The sequence below is a fragment of the Pristiophorus japonicus genome, chromosome 5, assembly GCF_044704955.1.
Source record: "Pristiophorus japonicus isolate sPriJap1 chromosome 5, sPriJap1.hap1, whole genome shotgun sequence".
NCBI lineage: Eukaryota > Metazoa > Chordata > Chondrichthyes > Pristiophoridae > Pristiophorus > Pristiophorus japonicus.
Window position 1 is genome coordinate 84,498,215 of NC_091981.1, and position 19,580 is coordinate 84,517,794.

At 46.0% G+C, this 19,580-nt stretch overlaps 1 long non-coding RNA gene across 1 annotated transcript in view; it reads left to right on the forward strand.

Annotated features, from left to right (window-relative positions):
• The first annotated feature begins 2,568 nt into the window (after positions 1-2,568).
• LOC139263843 (uncharacterized) overlaps positions 2,569-19,580 on the forward strand; it is a 52,000-nt gene continuing 34,988 nt past the window's right edge. The window contains exons 1-2 of the long non-coding RNA XR_011593227.1: positions 2,569-2,603; positions 3,770-3,840. This is a non-coding gene — a long non-coding RNA (uncharacterized lncRNA). The remainder of the gene's footprint in view (positions 2,604-3,769; positions 3,841-19,580) is intronic.

Below are 19,580 nucleotides of genomic sequence, written 5' to 3' on the forward strand. Positions count from 1 at the left end.
GTGGCCCTAGAAATAGTGGATGCATTGGTGATCATTTTCTAACAGTCTATCAACTCGGGATCAGTTCCTATGGACTGGAGAGTAGCTAATGTAACACCACTTTTTAAAAAAGGAGGGAGAGAGAAAATGGGAGATTATAGACCGGTGAGCCTAACATCAGTAGTGGGAAAAATGTTGGAATCAATTATTAAGGATAATATAGCAGCGCATTTGGAAAGCAGTGAGAGGATCGGTTCAAGGCAGCATGGATTTATGAAGGGGAAATCATGCTTGACAAATCTTCTGGAATTTTTTGAGGATGTAACTAGTAGAGTGGACAAGGGAGAACCAGTGGATGTGGTGTATTTGGACTTTCAAAAAGCCTTTGACAAGGTCCACGTAAGAGATTGGTGTTCAAAATCAAAGCACATTGTATTGGGGGTAATGTACTGGCGTGGATAGAGAATTGGTTGGCAGATAGGAAGCAGAGAGTCGGGATAAATGGATCCTTTTCGGAATGGGAGGCATTGACTAGTAGTGTGCCGCAGGGCTCAGTGCTGGGACCCAAGCTCTTTACAATATACATTAATGATTTGGATGAAGGAATTGAATGTAATATCTCCAAGTTTGCAGATGACACTAAACTGGGTGGCGGTGTTAGCTGTGAGGAGGATGGTAAGAGGCTGCAGGGTGATTTGGACAGGTTAGGTGAGTGGGCAAATGCATGGCAGATGCAGTATAATGTGAGGTTATTCACTTTGGAGGCAATGACATGAAGGCAGAATATTATCTGAATGGCGGCAGATTAGGAAAAGGGGAGGTGCAATGAGACCTGGGTGTCATGGTTCATCAGTCATTGAAGGTTGACATGCAGGTACAGCAGGCGGTGAAGAAGGCAAATGGCATGTTGGCCTTCATAACTAGGGGATTTGAGAATAGGAGCAGGGAGGTCTTACTGCAATTGTACAGGGATTGGTGAGGCCTCACCTGGAATATTGTGTTCAGTTTTGGTCTCCTAATCTGAGGAAGGACGTTCTTGCTATTGAGGGAGTGCAGCGAAGATTCACCAGACTGATTCCAGGGATGGCTGGACTGACGTATGAGGAGAAACTGGATCAACTGCGCCTTTATACATTGGAGTTTAGAAGGATGATAGAAACATATAAGATTCTGACGGGACTGGACAGGTTAGATGCAGGAAGAATGTTTCCAATGTTGGGGAAGTCCAGAACCAGGGGACACAATCTTAAGATAAGGGGTAGGCCATTTAGGACTGAGATGAGGAGAAACTTCTTCACTCGGAGAGTTGTTAACCTGTGGAATTCCCTGCCGCAGAGAGTTGTTGATGCCAGTTCATTGGATATATTCAAGAGGGAGTTAGATATGGTGCTTATGGCTAAAGGGATCGAGGGGTATGGAGAGAAAGCAGGAAAGGGGTACTGAGGTGAATGATCAGCCATGATCTTATTGAATGGTGGTGCAGACTCGAAGGGCCGAATGGCCTACTCCTGCACCTATTTTCTATGTTTCTATGTTTCTATGTAACTAACTGATCTAGACTTCACTTGCCTGCCAACCTGAAATCATAACAGCTCTTTTCTGGGAAAAGAGGTTAGGTGGTGAAGACTGAAAGGAAAAGCACTACGATTTCAGATATGGAGAACATCCAAAGCTTGCCTTCAGATAAGATCAGTGATGAAATGTGTGACCACTGGACAGATGGCCACCTCAATGTGTTACTGCTACAAACTCTGTTCTGGCACTTAATCTGAGTGATTACTGGAATATTTCCTTTGTTTTAATCAATGTCAGCCATGGCTCAGTGGTAGTAATCTCACATCTGATTCAAAAAGGTTGTGGGTTCTTGGCCCACTCCAGAGACTGGAGCACATAATCTAGGCTGCCACCTCTGTACAGTACTGAGGGAGTGCTGCACTGTCAGAGGTGCCATCTTTCAGATAAGATGATAAATTGAACCCCTGCCTATTCTTTCAGGAGAATATAAAAGAACCTATGGTACTATTTCGAAGAAGATCAATGGAGCTCTACCGGTGTACTGGCCAACATTTATCCCTCAACCTTAATCATTAAAACCGATATATTTGATGTTTGTGGGAGCTTGCTGTGCACAAATTGGCTGTCTTCTTTCCTACAACACTGAGTACACTTTAAAGGTACTTAATTGGCTGTAAAGTACTTTGGGATGTCCTGAGGTTGTGAAAGGCGCTATATAAATGTAAATCTTTCTTTCTATCCTTTTTTTCCTCAGTATTCTCCTTTTATTCAGGTGCTGTCTTATGCTGTGCTACATTTCCATGGGAGCCAGCCACTCAACTGATTACTCTTCATGTATAGGTTTAAATAGTGACTGTTGTCAGGCTATTTGACTGCGGAAGTACGACAATCAAGCCTGATTCTGTCTTCACCCAATGTCCACACACATGCTGACAGACTTTTTTTGGCTCCTTCTCCTCAGAGAAAATATTTTCAGCTTGAAGCTTCTCACCTAATCTCACAGAATGCATTTTCAGTATTACTTCTTGCTGTGCTAATGTCACATTGTAGATTGGAGACTTTAGTGGAGAAAGATATGGAAAGTGCAGCATCACAGCTTGAAAATGAAGGTAACGATGGATGTAGAATGCAACATAGAAGCATAATAGTTAGGAGATATTTGCAATATGGTTAGACGATGCAATATTAATATTTTAGGAACATCTAAATAATTTCTTGAAGTTTAAAGAATTGACTTAGATATTGTATCTGTTGTATTTCTACTTAGTAAAAGCTTGACATTCTGAGGTTTCCTCTGTGTAGCATGTTAATAGTATGTATGCTACCTCCAGGCCTCCTGTGTAAGGGCTTATTTCACTGTGTAATCATCAATCACTGTATGTGCGCTATGCTTTCAAAGTGATTCCATCTGATTCCATTCTTCAGGGAAAAACTACCATGCAAACAAGGACATCCTCAGGCACTTCTTAACTTAAGAATCATGCCTCTGTCAAGAAAAATCAAACACCGTATCTGTTTGCGTCACGCCACTGAATGGCCTCTGTGGCAGTGAAAAAGTTAACCTTCATCTGTCATACAAGGGTCAAAGTGCATATTGCGTCATTGGTTCGGGTTAAGTAAAGCAGATGATAAACAAAAGTATTAAATATTCGCTGGCTGTTCTCTGGATTCATGCAGTGATATTGAATGTTTTCCTATCCAATATGTGTGAATCTCTACACAATGTAAAAGGGTCTCCTTCCTGACCCTACCTTTTGTGAGAGCAGTGGCGTGTATTCAAGAACCGATTTCCGTTGACATCTTCGACACGCTTCACTAAACCTAATGGTTGCCTATTACTAGTTACAATTTAGCAGCTGAGCTGGGAGCTGTAAAACAAAAGTAAATCATTTGGAGTCATTGTGAACAAAAGTACATTTCTACTGAGCATGACCCCAAGATAGGAAAATGTAGGAAACAAATGCAGCGCTAATTTAATTAGCTGGTAGGAGATTGGGCAGCCTGTAAACTCTATTCACATTTTTTTAATGACAACCAGGTGCTGTAAATGAACATACACAATGTTAATCGGGGTTTGAACAATCTAGTGCAGACTGAGAGAACATCGCACTACACAACCAAGATTATTCTTAGACTTTTTGGGGGGGAATTTGTGAATTAAAAAAGCTTGTTTCATTTTGATGTGCTAAAGTCTAATAGAATTTGTTTCAGAATATCTTGAACATTTTGGTTGGGAATCTGATGTTTATTCTGTCTTTGACTCTACAATGACTAGTTACAATGCAGATCTGACAGTTCAGTGTGCAGCTCCCAAGATGGCAGAAAACAGCGCAATGCAATGAAAAAGTAAGTATGAAAGACAACCATGAAAAAATTTATTGAACGATTAATAATGGAATAACAGATTAACTACACGATAGCCTTGCACCTACTGAGCACACCACTCATGTGAACAGTGGGATTGTACAGAATTTTGCATTTTGAATCAGAATTCAAACATTGTGCCATATTTTCAAAAAGAAAGATCTGTTTTGTTGTAGTAAATCTGGCTAAAAGAAACACTGTGTTGGATTAAAACAATGCATATTTTAGGTAATTTTACAACTGTCAAAATAAAACATCTTGTATGTTAGACATTGTGTCTTGCTTAGACAGGCATTTGTGCCACTCCTAAATTCATTCATAACCTGCATTTCAATGCTTTGATTTAGAATAGACCTGAATTGCTAATTCATCAAGACTTCATAATTCAGACATGAAGTTTGATATACAGACATCCACAGACCTTCTGAATTATTTGAATAACACTGTGTACATCTTAAGCAGGACATTGCAGTTCTCTTTACAAGCAACATAACAATACTGAATATTTATCTATACAAATGTGGATTATAAATGACTGTCAGTCATTGAGTGACCTTTAGGCATTTAGAGAGTGTACAAATTACTTTTGAGCCATAGTGTATTCCTGACAATGATTAAATCATAAGTTGCATCCAAACCTTTTTAAGATAGTTTCATGCAAAACAAGAGTTACGTTAAAGGTATAAGGACAGATTTCATAAGAAATCATTTTAGAAGTTATTTTGAAAAGCAAAATGTCTGCTACAAACTGGCCTATATTCTACTAATGGCCTAAAAATTCACCATATTAGTGTCCACATTATATTCATAATACTTTTTAAATTTTTGGTAACAGTTTTATTTTTCACTTTGTTGTAATAGTGAAGACAACAAACAAAATATTACTTGTGCATATTTTTTCTGACAAGTGAGGTAATATTTCCATATTTCCATATTTGTAGCTAGTGACATTGTCAACTACAACATTCAATAAATAGAAGCTGAGCCACTGTGTGCCCCTTTAAGAAGTGCCTGGGCATTTTGTGAAACATAAATTATGAAATACATTAACCAGAGATTTCACTAATCCATAAGCATGCACTTGTTTTGTATTAAATGCAAAGTTTGTTTCTATCCCTAGTTCTAGGGTGATAGTCACCAAAGCACAGCCTCTCTTGTTCTCCTGTGGTATTCTGCCAGTTTTAGCTGGCTTACAACAGTGTAAAGACATCAGTGGCATGTGTTAAAATGTATTAGTCATTGTACTTTTGGAGAACACACGAAAGAAAGAACATTGTTGTACCAAAGACCGATTCATCAGGTTTTTCCCAGAGACTCTTTGGTCGAGCTTTTATAGGCCTGTTTGATTTTCAAATTCTCTTTCTCCCTCAGTGGAGCTATAGTGTCTAAACTTGTCTACATTTACTTCCCATGTTTTGTGCATGGTAGATGTCCTTTAAAAAAAGTATCTCAAATAAGTCTTTATTCCTGTTTTGTTGGCGCTTATTCTGTGTTTTCATGAACTCTGGCCCTGGCCATGGCAACTGCAAGAAAAATGTTAACATTGATTGACAGGATTAAAAAAAGCCCAGTCCCTATCCGCATTTCAAACACTTTGGAACAATGCTGTTGGGTATGATTGAATTAATGAGGTATCGCGGACTGTCAAAAGAGCACACATACTTTACATAAACCTGATTATCTTTGCATGGCAGAAGCAAAAAAAGGAGGGAACAGAGGTTTGGCTTTCACTTACACCTCCAAAGGAGCAATCAAAGTGCAGGCCCAGGCTCAGAGAGTGATGTGCTGGCTGAGCCTCTTTGCCCTCTCCCTCCCGCTTGGCCCTGCTTAGCATACATCAGCCACGGGCTTTAACAAGTCTATTCAAGTAACTGGACCCAACACAACACTCTTTTCACAGCTCAGCACCTCCATGCTAGATATTATGCAGACCAGCATTGTTTAACTTGAACTGAGCATATATTTCAACAACTCAACTTAAAATTGGCCTCTTGTGCTCTCCTTTAACTCTCAGTGTGACATCAGCCAGAAACTGCAACAAAGCTTCCAAACCAGAGTTAAAAGCAAGCAATGATTCCAAATTTAAGCATAACCCTGCTTCAGATATTGTGATTCTGTAAAAAAAAGTTTTAATTTAAAGTGGCTTTATAAAGAGCAGAAAAATCTCTTTCAGATTTGTTGTCATCTAGGTACTTAAGTGGATAAAAAGTAGTTTTCCTAACTGTTTCCCTCAAATTAAGCAGTCCGCAATGTGCACAATCTAACTTTAATTATTTGATTAAAATGTAAACATAAACAATTGTTTATCCTCTCCAGCTTTAATTTAGAATGTGGTTACCATGAACTATTACCCTGCGGTTTTTGCAGGAGTAGCAAGATATTGTAATTTTTCTCCCTGTAGGAAAGATTACAAGAGATGTTCTGAGAACTCAGTTTATGATATATTTATAAAGGCATCTACCCAAACAGTAAATCTGATTGAGATTGATAGAAATAAACTTTTTCATAATTACATGGGTTTGATTTTTTGACATTTACTCTTCGCCACTTGTTTTATTTCCCTTTTCTTTTTAAAAAAAAGAGCCTTTCGGTAATTGTATTAATCCTGCATATTTTCCTTGCTGAAGGGATATTATCACATTCCTGACATGGATACAGTTCTGTAAGATATACAGACACCTGTTGCATCAGGAAGACCCACAGGCTACATTCTTTCTCCACAGATCACAACTTAGGCAGTGCTGCAATGGGCAGATGGAAACAAAGTCAGTGCCAAGTGGGTATAATACCAACCGTGGCTTGTTTTGGACCTGCTCACTTATACTTCTCGGCCCTGAAGTATTTTCTGATAGTTGATTCATCCTTTCGCTACAATGTTTGGAGGCTAAAGAGTTTAATTGATATCATTGCGCTAGACATAATTGATCATTTGTTCTATCAATCACAGCATTTCTGTCACTGCTTGTCTGGCTTGCAGGGAAAGCTAGAGATGTCAGCATGAGACCCTCACAGCATCTTTAACTTTGAACTGGAGACAGCTTGCCTCCAAATATGTACTTTAGAGAATTGGAGTCATTTAAACAATCACCTCGGAGCCAAAAAAAACTCAGTTGGTGGAAAAGCCGGTTTCATGGCTCTGGTTTGCTCAACTCAGGACACTCTCAGTGTTACAGCTCCACAAACTCACTTTGTCGTTACCCACAGAAATGTGGTGAGTCTGAATTGTCCTTGTACTGAGCTCAATGACATGGTTCAGAAAGAGTTTACAAGTTACAATGCTCTCACTGAGCCGATTGAGATAAGAATAACTCAATAGATATCCATTCTGCTGTTGGAGTGGTTGCATAGTTCCAGGTTTACTGCAGATAGGATAGCTTTTAACTCTTCACACACCAGGATTTGAAAAATGTTTTTACTTAAATCCTGAATTCTTCCGGCACTTTAGAAAATCCTTTATATAAGTAATTTTTTTTAATCTCATGAAACTATTTGTAATCTAAGAAATCATGAATTCCCAAGGGACATTGGAATTAGAATCTGGGTACTAACGGGACGAGGTCATTGTGTAATACTGGAACTAAGCTGGTGGACAAGGGCAGTCATTTTAACCTCACCCATCTGGAATGAAACTGATGAAATTGACTGCCAGACTTCAATGGAAAGTAAAATTGGGTGATGTGTAAAACAGGCAACCAATTCGATCCATCAGCTTCCCGCCGGGCAGATTAGATTAACATTACCCCAAGGTGTTAGTAAGAGACTCAGGGAGCAAAATTGCCCCTTTTTATAGTCCCGTTAGCACCTCTGGGGGGCGCTAACGGGGTACAAGGCAGTTTCCGCCTGGGAGAGGGAGGCGCTACAGCCTCCCAGGAAACTTCCCTGATGATTTTGGAGGCGCTGCCTTGGCACCCCGGGCTGCCGCACAACCTGCGATGATGTCATCACCGTGCCCGGTGATGCCTCACTGCCCTGGGACAACCCATTAACACTCTGTGGGGGGAAGTGCCCCACGAGCCGCGCGGCTGGTGCGACCGGATGTCAACGCCAGCTTCGCAAGTCACGAAGCTGGTGGACATCTGCTCTCGGGGTGCTGTTTAAAGGGGAGGCCTGCAGCGCCCCGGGCCAACATCTTTTTCCGTTGGACGACTCTCCGGCCGGCTCGACGGTGGCAGCCCTAGTGTGGTCCTGGCCGCCATCGTGCTGCCCAGCAGTCCGTTTTGGGTGCCGGGCTGCTGGCCCGGTCTCATGCTGCCCTGGTGGTCCAGTAGCAGTCACTAAAGTGCCGTTTAAAGTGCACAGCGGCCCTCCCCTTTAATGCGGAGCATCTGTGCAGTGCTAGATTCAGCGCTGCAGTACCGCCCTGAGACCGCCCTCGAGACAGCGCTCCGCTTCCTTTGAGTGGTGGTAGGCTCAATTCCGCATCGGAGACGGGATTTCCGGACCAGCTGCCACCGATTGGGACGCGGCCCAATTTTGCCCCCTCAGAAACTATGGCAGTGATGGTATATTGAGCTCTAGGCAGCATGCTGCTATGTTTTAATATGAGAGGAAAAATCTGGAGATCTACAGTATGCTTGTTCTGTCAGCTTATGTTTTTTCAATGATTCAAAGGGAAGTTTGAAATGCATGAAGGGTTAAGCTCACTGTTAGCTGTAATTTCTCAATCAGTTTTGGAGACCTGAGGTCAACTTTGCTCATAAAACCCTCACCAAATATTTCTTTTATATCAGGGAAATTATAATTCCATGCACAGAGTGGTGTCATTCTGATTATTACTCAGTATTAAAAATTAATTCAAGCAAGATAGGCTGCTAACTGAAGTCCACTACACGATGAATCCCACATCTTTCTTACTAACTGAAGGAAGATTTCATGCAAAGAATCGGCTTCACATTTCATTATATTAAGATGCTCTGCACCTTTCTTCTAGTTGGAAGATCATTAATCTACTGATATTTAATCAGCGCATTTGTGTGGGAAAGAAAATCATAATATATCTTTTTGAACAGATAACCCAAGGGGAAAAGTGTTGGCCCCTAAAATCTGCAGGAGTTCTGTCGTTTTCCCAACATAACCAGTGGGAAATTCAACGTAAAATGGCAAGGACCAGGATTTTCTAGCTGTTATGTCTTTAGATGCTCTGATAATGACTCCACAAGGCAATGTGTTGTAATTGAACTGTAGTGACCTTAGTCCTTATTGATAACTCCAGAGTGAGGATCAAACCTGGTGGCCTGCCTTTTAAACTAGGCCAGGCACACCTGTACAGGTAACCTGCAAGTCTCCCACTGTGGTGCCCTCTGGTGGCACACCTTGTAATAGTACAAGCAGTAACCATTTAGGATACATGACATCACTCGCCCCCAAACCTTTAGTGCAAATCGCTTCTGCATTGACTGTGCTCTGGGCTTAGCTCTATCTGGTTGACCCTTGGTGGGTCGTTTCTATCTTGGGTGAGTGGTTGGTGTTTTGTTGGCAGTAGAGTGCTGGTGGTTTCTGTTTGTGTGTCCATGACCACTCCATTCTCTCCCCCCTCACATATAGATTATGCCAGTGGCTCATTACATTCATATACATTCAAGTCCAAAAAAAAAATTGCATTTACATCATTACATTTGTGGTACAGTTGTGAGGCAAGTACATTCAACTAGTGAGATACATTCTTGATACATACTTGGAATCGGTACAGGTGTCAGCACCGGTGCATAAGGACAAGCTGGTTCCAGAACTGCTGAATGGTGTCCAGACAGTCTGGTGGCGGCGCGGTGCCCAGTGCTGGCAGTGGGAACCCGGTTGCCTCAAGTTGCCTGCTCTCGGGGCTTTTGCCATTGCTCCTAGCTTCGGGCAGGTTCACAGATGCCTGTGACCTCCCTGTCCTTTCCTTGCGCACCGGTTCGTTGCTGTTCCCTAAGGAGCAGTCGTCTAGCAGTGCACAGGGAACTGCTGACTCGCTTGCCTGGGCATTACTTGGTTTGGGATCCTGGCTGGTCCCAGTCCCATTTGGGAGAACTGTTGCGGGTGACCCTTCGTTCCCGGGTATGGCCTTGGTGGCGATAGGGTCTGGGGGCTGCGCCTTAGCACAGTTTGCTCTTTCAGGGTCGTGGCGGTTGGTGCCATCAGGTGCCATCGGGTGGAGCCGATCAGGGGCAGGGTAGCGATACCGGTGCCGTTGCGCTCCTGAGATCATTTGTTCTGCAGCTTATATGTATTGGATGCTTGTGGCTACACTCCATGGTGCATAACTCTGGTCCCAGGCACGCAGGCTATTATATTGGGTAGCTCGCTGGACCTGTGTGCTCCCGATGGGTGCCTGCTCGCTGCATTGATTGAATGCAGTTGAAATCCTATATCACATGTTTCATTACTCATTGCAAATAACCCGTAGCTCCGATCGTGATCACGTGACTTATCTTTGCTTATTGCATGTACACAATTCTGATCATCAATTACACATTTTACATCTAACGCACAGTTGTATTACATTCAGACTTTTCTTTGTTTATTGCATGTACACAACTCTGATCATCAATTGCACATTTTACATCGAACTCACAGTTGCTCTTACATTGATTGAAAACGTGGAACTGTCCCTTTAAGTGTGGTGGGTTGCAGGCCTCCTTTAAGAGAGCTTTGCTTTCTTTGCCCCAATCCTCTTCTCCGTTTGGTGCCACATGTTGCTCCATCAGCGCTGCAACTCGTGGTCTGGCCGCCTCCATCTTTTCCCTCAGCGCATCACCTCGTGATTTGGGTGCCATCTTTCCTCCATCCACAATGTCGACTGCGGTGATCCTCTTCTCCCCGGGTTCTGCCACTGAATCTGGGAAGTCGCCTCTGGATCCGATTTTGTTCCTCCGGAGTCCTGCCATTGGAGCCTGGAAGTTGCGTTCGCGTCATCTCAGCTGGATCATCTCCACCCAGTCATGCTGGACGATCTGTGCCTCGGGTGCTGTGCTTGTCTGCTCTCTGGTGCCGGGTCCACCCTCAGGTGAGGGCTTGCTTTGCCTCTGAGCACAAAGGATGTCGATTGCTGGAGGGGTGAAGTCTTCCCAACTCCAATGGATCTTCTCCATCCACCTTCTTCCGAGTAGCGTTGGTCCATCACCTGTGACAATCCACAGAGGTAACTTGTGAACCATGCCATCATGGAGTACCTTTACATCCGCACTACCAACGACTAGGATAAATTAATCGGTGTAGGTGCGCAGCTTTGCCTGAACCGGGACCAACTTGGATCGTTCAGCCTGATTGTCCCATAGCCTCTCAAAGGCTTCTTGATTCATTACTGACTGGCTCGTCCCCGTATCCACTTTCATGAATACTGGAACACCATTTATCTCGACTTCCATCCTCAATGGGGAACACTCGGTGGTGCAGGTAAACATGCCATAAACCTCATCGTGGGGCTGAGCTGCCTCGCTGACTATCGCTTCATAATCTGCGCTGGATTCATGGCCATCTGCAGACTTCGTCAACACAGTGAGTCATATTTCTTTTTCACATTTGCTGGAGGTGGTCCTTTGTGCTACAACATTTACATACCTTGTCTTTAAAATGGCACTGATGAGCCCTGTGATTCCCCATGCAACGCCAGCATGGAGCTACTCAGTTAGCCCCCTTCAGCAGACTCTGAGTTAAGGGACTCGGGGGCCTGTTCTCTCTTCCCTGAGAAGGTTCATGTTCTACAGTCCAGCCTCTAAAAGGTGTTGTGTTCCAAACACAGATGAGACCGCACACAGGGAGGTTAAAGTAACAGTGACCTCAGTCTTTATTAAGACACTCAACAGCCTTAGGGACCGGTTTATATACAGTGCTCACAAGGGATGCTGGGATCCCTTGGGTTTTCAGGGGATGCCCTCCCTAGTGGCGGAACATGGGAGTGCATGCTTTACAGATACACAACATCACTGCCCCGCAAAGACAAAGTGAAAACTATTTACAAGGTGAGGCGGTCGGGAGCCTTTCTTTCCCTGGTGGACCGCCTCGGTACAAATGTCTGTTCTCATGTGTTGGATGTGCCCTTGCTGGGCTGGCGTGTTGTTGGCCCTGCAGGGCTGCTGGGTGAGCCTGGCCTTGCTGGGCTGTTGGGCGTGATGGGTTCGATTTCCTGGTCCGGTGTGGTGCCGTTGATCCTTTGGGTGTGTGTTGTGGGCTCGAAAAAGGTGGTGCCTGCTATGGGTTGTTCAGGGCAGACTGTGAACCGCATCCTCGTTTGGTCCAGGTGCTTTCTGCAAATTTGTCCATTGTCTAGTTTGACTACAAACACCCTACTCCCTTCTTTAGCTATCACCGTGCCCATGATCCACTTGGGACCATGTCCATAGTTTAGCACACACACAGGGTCATTAGATCAATTTCCTGTAACACAGTGGCGTGACCATTGTTTACATTTTGTTGCTGTCGCCTGCTCTCTACCTGATCATGCAGGTTGGGGTGAACCAGCGAGAGTCGTTTTAAGTGTCCTTTTCATGAGTAGCTCAGCCGGGGGCACCCCTGTAAGTGAGTGGGGTCTTGTGTGGAGTGGGCCTTCTGTGACTCGTTTAAGGCTCTGTTTGATTGTTTGTACTGCCCACTCTGCCTGCCCATTGGAGGCTGATTTAAACGGGGCCAAGGTGACATGTTTGATCCCATTGCGGTTCATGAATTCTTTAAATTCGGCACTGATGAAACATGGCCCGTTGTCACTGACCAGCATGAAAGGCAAGCCGTGGGTGGCAAACATGGCTCTCAGGCTTTCAATGGTGGCGGTGGCGGTGCTTCCCGACATTATTTCACATTCAATCCATTTTGAAAAAGCATCCACCACCACCAGGAACATTTTACCGAGAAACGGGCCCGCATAATCGACATGGATCCTCGACCATGGTTTGGAGGGCCAGGACCACAAATTTAGTGGTGCATCTCTGGGCGCGTTGCTCAACTGAGCACATACGCTGCATTGCAGTACACAGGACTCTAAGTCAGAGTCGATACCAGGCCACCACACGTGGGATCTGGCTATCGCTTTCATCATTACTATACCCGGGTATGTGCTGTGGAGATCCGAGATGAACGTCTCCCTGCCCTTTTTGGGTAGCACTACGCAGTTACCCCACAACAGGCAGTCTGCCTGAATGGACAGCTCGTCCTTTCGCTGCTGGAATGGCTTGATTAGCTCTTGCATTTCAACGGGGATGCTGGCCCAGCCCCCATGCAGTACACAGTTTTTTACTAGGGACAGCAGAGGATCTTGGCTGGTCCAAATCCTAATCTGGTGGGCCGTGACAGGTGATTTATCATTTTCAAACGCTTCCATGACCATCAACAAGTCTGCGGGCTGCGCCACCATCAACAAGTTTGCAGGCTGCGTCATTTCCACCCCCGTGGTGGGCAATGGTAGCCAACTGAGAGCATCCGCACAGTTCTCGGTGCCTGGCCTGTGGCGGATGGTATAGTTATACGCTGATAGCGTGAGTGCCCACCTTTGTATACAGGCTGAGGCATTAGTAATTATCCCCTTGTTTCGGCGAACAGGGATATGAGGGGCTTGTGATCGGCTTCCAGCTAATATTTGAGGCCAAACAGGTACTGATGCATTTTCTTTACCCTGAACACATGCTAATGCATCTTTCTCAATCATGCTGTAGGCCCTCTTAGACAAGCTCCTGGAGGCATAGGCGACAGGTTGCAACTTCCCCGCAACGTTAGCTTGTTATAATACACTACCGACTCCGTACGACGACGCATCACATGCTAGCATGACTCTTTTACACAGGTTATACAATACAAGCAGCTTGTTGGAGCATAAAATGTTTCTGGCTTTCTCAAAAGCAATTACTTGATTCTCTCCCCATACCCAGTTCTCACCTTTACGCAATAACTCATGTAGGGGCTCCAAGAGGGTACTTAACCCCGGTAGAAAGTTACCAAAATATTTGAGGAGTCCCAGGAACGACCGCAGTTCTGTGACATTCTGTGGCCTTGGCGCGTTCCTGATAGCCTCTTTCTTGGCGTCTATGGGCCGAATGCCGTCCGCCGCGATCTTTCTCCCCAAAAACTCCACTTCTGTTGCCACAAAGATGCATTTCGACCTCTTCAGCCACAGCCCTACACGATCCAGTAGCTGGAGGACCTCCTCCAGGTTTTGTAGGTGCTCGACGGTGTCCCGACCCATGACCAATATGTCGTCCTGAAAAACCACCGTTCGTGGTACCGACTTGAGTAGGCTCTGTAAGGGGTTTTCACAGGGTTGTTGTTGTGCCTTGGGTGTCTCTCTCTGGACTTCTGCCCTCACAGCTTATGCCTAGCCTGTGAGGTACCCTGAGTGCTGCAAGAGCACCCCTGGAGAGACTGTGTCCACAGCTTATGAAGGGGGTTTTGAGACTCGTGCATCCCCACAGCTTATGCCTAGCCTGTGAGGCACCTGTGAGTGTCAAACACTCCTAACCCCTTCTTCCCTAGCCTGTGACACACAGTTGAGCGTTTTCGAGGCGCTCCTAGCTTCCCTTACTCGGTTCTGACATAAGACTCACGATCAGGAGATGTAATACAATAGAACTGAGACAAGGTGATTCCAAGAGGAACTTTAGGCTTCCAATTTATTTGACAAGGTGTAACTCAACAAACAGCAATACACCAACAAAACAATCCCCCTAAATCCCACTAAAACGGACCCAACGAAAATCTTTACACAAGTTTAGCAGTACAATGCCCAACCTCCCACCTTTCCTAGTCTAACTGAGTTGGGAGTTCTGGGGACCGGAGGTTATACTCACTACTGTGCCTTCCGCAGTCTGGTGGTTTGTTTCTTCTATCTTCGGTGTCTTCGGACACTGGTTTTCCTTCAGTGTCGAGAGGCTTGTGGTTGTGGTTGTTGAATCACGAGGGCAAGGAAAATCATCACTTCTTTTTTCACTACGTCAGAAACCCCTTTTTTATAGCCAGATTATCCAGTCCGCCTCTCCTGCTGAAGTCGATTCTTTTCATTGGTGGACTTTTGATTTTGGAAAATGCAGCAGTTTGAGGTTTTTAGGTTTTTTTCCCACTGATCTTAACCTACTCAAGGTTTGAGTGGGTGTTGATTGCATTGGCCTCCTGTAGCCATTGTGCTAGTCTGGCCTGAGCCAGATATTTCTATGCCTGATGAAAAAGGTGTTGGAATATGTATGTGGCATTGTTTAAATGCTAATGTTTTCAAGGGGCAAGTTTCGAGGGTATACAGTTCCCAGACAATTTGATTAGTTCCAATGTCCAAACTGGCCCTTTTGATATTGACTCCACCCCTTTTCTTGCAGACCTTTTAAAAAATCCCAAATTCGATTAAAGTTCGTAGTTTCTTCCATGTGCACTTTAGGATTTCAAACTTTCTGGTCGATAGTTCCAAATTAAATTCCCTTTCCTATGAGTCCAACCATTTGTGTCCCAAAGTTTTCCTTCCATCGGTTTCAATTCACAGCACAGACTGATCCCACAGCCCTTTTCTTTCTGGGTAAAATGAGGGGGTTTTCGTCCTCCCCTACAGCTCTCCATATTTCCCTGGAAGATCGCTGCAGCCGATCGAATTCCAAACGGGCATCAGTTGTAGATGAACAGTCCCTTGTGCATGTTGATGCAAGTCAGGCCCTTTGAAGACTCCCCCAGCTCCTGCGTCATGTAGGCCGAAGTCAGGTCGAGCTTGGTGAACGTCTTGCCTCCTGCTAGCATCGCAAATAGTTCGTCTGCGTTAGGTAGCGGGTATTGGTCCTTAGCGAGAAACGATTAATAGTTACTTTATAATCGCAGCAAATCCTGACTGTGCCATCACTTTTGAGTACTGGAACAATTGGGCTGGCCCACTCGCTGAATTCCACTGGGGAGATCATGCCCTCACGTTGCAGCCTGTCCAGTTCGATTTCCACCCTCTCCCTCATCATGTGAGGTACCGCTCGCGCCTTGTGGTGAATGGGTCAGGCCTCTGGGACCAAGTGGATCCGCACCTTCGCCCCGGAAAATTTTCCAATGCCTGGCTCAAAAAGGGAAGGAAATTTGTTAAGAACCTGGGTACATGAGGCCTCATTGACATGTGATAGCGCTCGGATGTCATCCCAGTTCCAGCGGATTTTGCCCAGCCAGCTCCTTCCAAGCAGTGTGGGGCCACCGCCCGGAGCAATCCAGAGTGGCAGTTCGTGCACCGTGCCCTCGCAGGTGACCTTGACCATAGCGCTGCCCAAGACGTGATAAGCTCTTTGGTGTACGTTCTCAGTTTCGTGTGGATGGGGCTCAGGGCTGGTCTGAGTGCCTTGTTGCACCACAGTCTCTCAAACATCTTTTTACTCATGATGGATTGGCTAGCACCAGTGTCCAGTTCCATGGCTATGGGTAAGCCATTCAATTTTATGTTTAGCATTATAGGTGGACATTTCTTCGAAAATGTGTGCCCCCATGTGTGGGGTCCTTACACCTTACTATAGAATCACACGAGGCATGTACTGCAGACAAAGTCACTACATGATCTGAACCTTTATTCCCAGGACCAAGAAGTGCTGACCCTGCTTGAGACCTCCCTTTATATACCTGGATGACAAGGTGAGAAGTGTCTCCCACAAGTTCACCCCCTGTGGTCAAGTTGTACATTACACAGGTGTATACAGTGTACAGTGTTGTTGCATAAAGGTTACAGTTATGTGAAGGTTACAAACATGACATCACCTCCCCCCAACGTCTTTTGGTCAAAGATTGAGTCTTTCAGGCGGTCGACGCTCTCTCGTGGAGCGCCGCAGTTGGGGCTCTGGTGGTTGGGCGTTGGCATGCGTCTCTGTCGCCTGAGGTGAATCCGGCCTGTCCGGGCTGGCCGCAGGGACTGTCCTTGTTGCTCGTTCTCTGGCAGTGGTGTGGGTGACATCTCATGATATTCCTCAGGTTCCTCAGTATCCATGCTGAACCTTTTCTTTACTTGGTCCAGATGTTTGAGGCATATCTGCCCATTGTTAAGTCTGACCACTGTGACCCTATTCCCCTCTTTGCCAATTACAGTACCCTCAAGCCACTTGGGTCCCAAAGCATGATTGAGAACAAGTACAGGGTCATCGATTTTTATGCATCTCCCCACTGAGTTGCGATCATGGCACTCGATTTGGGACTGGCGCTTGCCCTCAACAATGTCTGAAGGGGTTGGATGAATGAGGGACAGCCGCATTTTAAACGTGCATTTCATGAGTAGTTCTGCGGGTGGGACTCCCGTGAGCGAATGCGGCCGGGACCTATAGGCCAGCAGGAGGCGCGATAGGCGGTACTGAAGGGAGGGTCCTTGAATCCGGAGCATGCCCTGTTTTATGATTTGAACCGTACGTTCTGCCTGGCCATTGGAAGCCGGCTTGAACGGTGCTGTCCTTACGTGTTTGATGCCATTACCCGACATAAACTCCTGGAATTCATAGCTAGTGAAACACGGCCGTTGTCGCTAACCAGGATGTCCGGCAAGCCGTGGGTCGTGAAGACCGCATGCAGACTCTCCACAGTGGTGGATGTTGTGCACGAATTCAATATGATGCACTTGATCCATTTCACGTATGCATGGACAACAATCAGGAACATTTTTCCCATGAACGGGCCCGTGTAGTCTACGTGAATACGTGACCATGGCCTGAGTGGAGCCTCCCTGGGGGCATCGCCCAGCTGAGCACACATCGTGCACCTGCGAACCCAATGTTCCAGGTCTGAGTCAATTCCCGGCCACCATACATGTGACCGGGCAATGGCCTTCATTAGCATGATGCCTGGGTGCTCGCTGCAGAGTTCCCTGATGAATTCTTCCCTTCCTTTCTGGGGCATGACTACCCGGCTGCCCCATAGGAGGCAGTCAGCTTGGATGGAGAGCTCGTCCATCCATCTGTGAAATGGCCTGACCTCCTCGGGGCACGCTCCGTGTGCGAGCGCCCAATCCTCGGTCAGGACACATTTCTTTATCAGGGATACGAGGGGATCTCTGTTGGTCCAGATTTTGATCTGGCGGGCTGTGATGGGGGAGCCTGCGGTGTCGAAAGCCTCAATGGCCATGACCGTCTCCGCGCTTTGTTCTGACACCCCCTCGGTGGTCGTCAGTGGGAGCCTGCTGAGTGCGTCAGCGCAATTTTCGATGTCTGGCCGGTGCCGTATAGTGTAATCATACGCAGCCAGCGTGAGGGCCTACCAAGTATGCAAGCTGATGCATTGGCATTGACAGCCTTGCTGTCGGACAACAGGGATGTTAACGGTTTGTGGTCCGTTTCGAACTCGAACCTTCTGCCGTTGTCTCTGTTGCTGGCCCACCCGAAAGTCTGTTGCTGCCTGGGCGGTGTCGAATTGCCCTTGCCTGCCTGCGGGGTTCTGAATCTCATTTACAATGTTAACTCCCTGGTCCATCACCACGTTGGAACCAGGGCTGCGTGCGTAAATTATCTTGGTCTCCTCTTCCCCTGCCATGAAGATCTGAGCTATCAAAGTTGTCCTTTCCAAATTCAGGTCCTTGGTCTCAATAAGCTTCCTGAAAATCCCGGCATGACCAATGCCCTCAATGAAGAAATCCCTTAACATCTCCCCCCTGCAGGCGCCTGTGAACTTACAGAGGCTGGCCAAACACCGAAGGTCCGCAACGAAGTCCGATATGCTTTGTCCCTCCCAACATCGGTGTGTGTAGAACTGGTGCCGCGCCATGTGTATACTGCTCGCCGGTTTGAGGTGCTCACCAATCAGAGTGCTGAGCTCTTCAAAAGACTTGTCCACCGGCTTCTCGGGTGTGAGCAGGTCTTTCATTAGCGCATACGTCTTGGATCCACAACTGGTCAGTAGATACACCCTCCGCTTGCCAGCCGCTTCCTCTCCCAGCCAGTCCTTCGTGACAAAGCTCTGCTGGAGCCTCTCAATGAAATCATCCCAGTCCTCACCAACACAGTGCCGTTCATCTGTGCTACTGGTGGCCATCCTCGTGGGTCGTTGTTTCCCGTTTCTCATCGCCAAAAATGGTGTCCCTTACACCTTACTATAGAATCACACGAGGCATGTACTGCAGACAAAGTCACTACGTGACCTGAACCTTTATTCCCAGGACCAAGAAGTGCTGACCCTGCGTGGGACCTAGCTTTATATACCTGGATGACCAGGTGAGGAGTGTCTCCCACAAGTTCACCCTCTGTGGTCAAGTTGTGCATTACTCAGGTGTATACAGTGTACAGTGTTGTTACATAAAGGTTACAGTTATTTGAAGGTTGCAAACATGACAACATGTACTTCAGCATCTGCCTCCTCTTTCTGAGGCTCCAAATTGCTTTGATCCACCATGGACCGATCTTCTTCTGCCATGTGGTGGTTAGCAGGTTTTGCAGAGCTTGCAGCTCATCTGCAAGCTCGTTGGAGGTGCCCCATTGTTCCAGAGCTCTTGCAAACATACCCTTTGAAGCGGCATGAATAGGCTGAATGGAAGCCTCCACAATGCCAACAAGGTGTGAATTGCTTTGCATTCATCCTTTGTTATGGACTCTGAGTCACCTGGGTAACCTGAGGTCTGCTGGCAGTTGCAGACTCGTGGTTTCTGCCCTGTACATTTCTGCTCGCAAACACATTTCCAGTTAATTTATGAACATTGCTAGCACTTGTATGCTGAGAGATTTGTTTGGCGTTATCACTGGTGGACATAAACGCCTGTGATATCGCAATGGTCTTGCTGAGGGTGGGTATCTCTACAGTCAAAAGTTTTCATAGGATAGTCTCGTGGCCAATGCCCAGTACAAAAA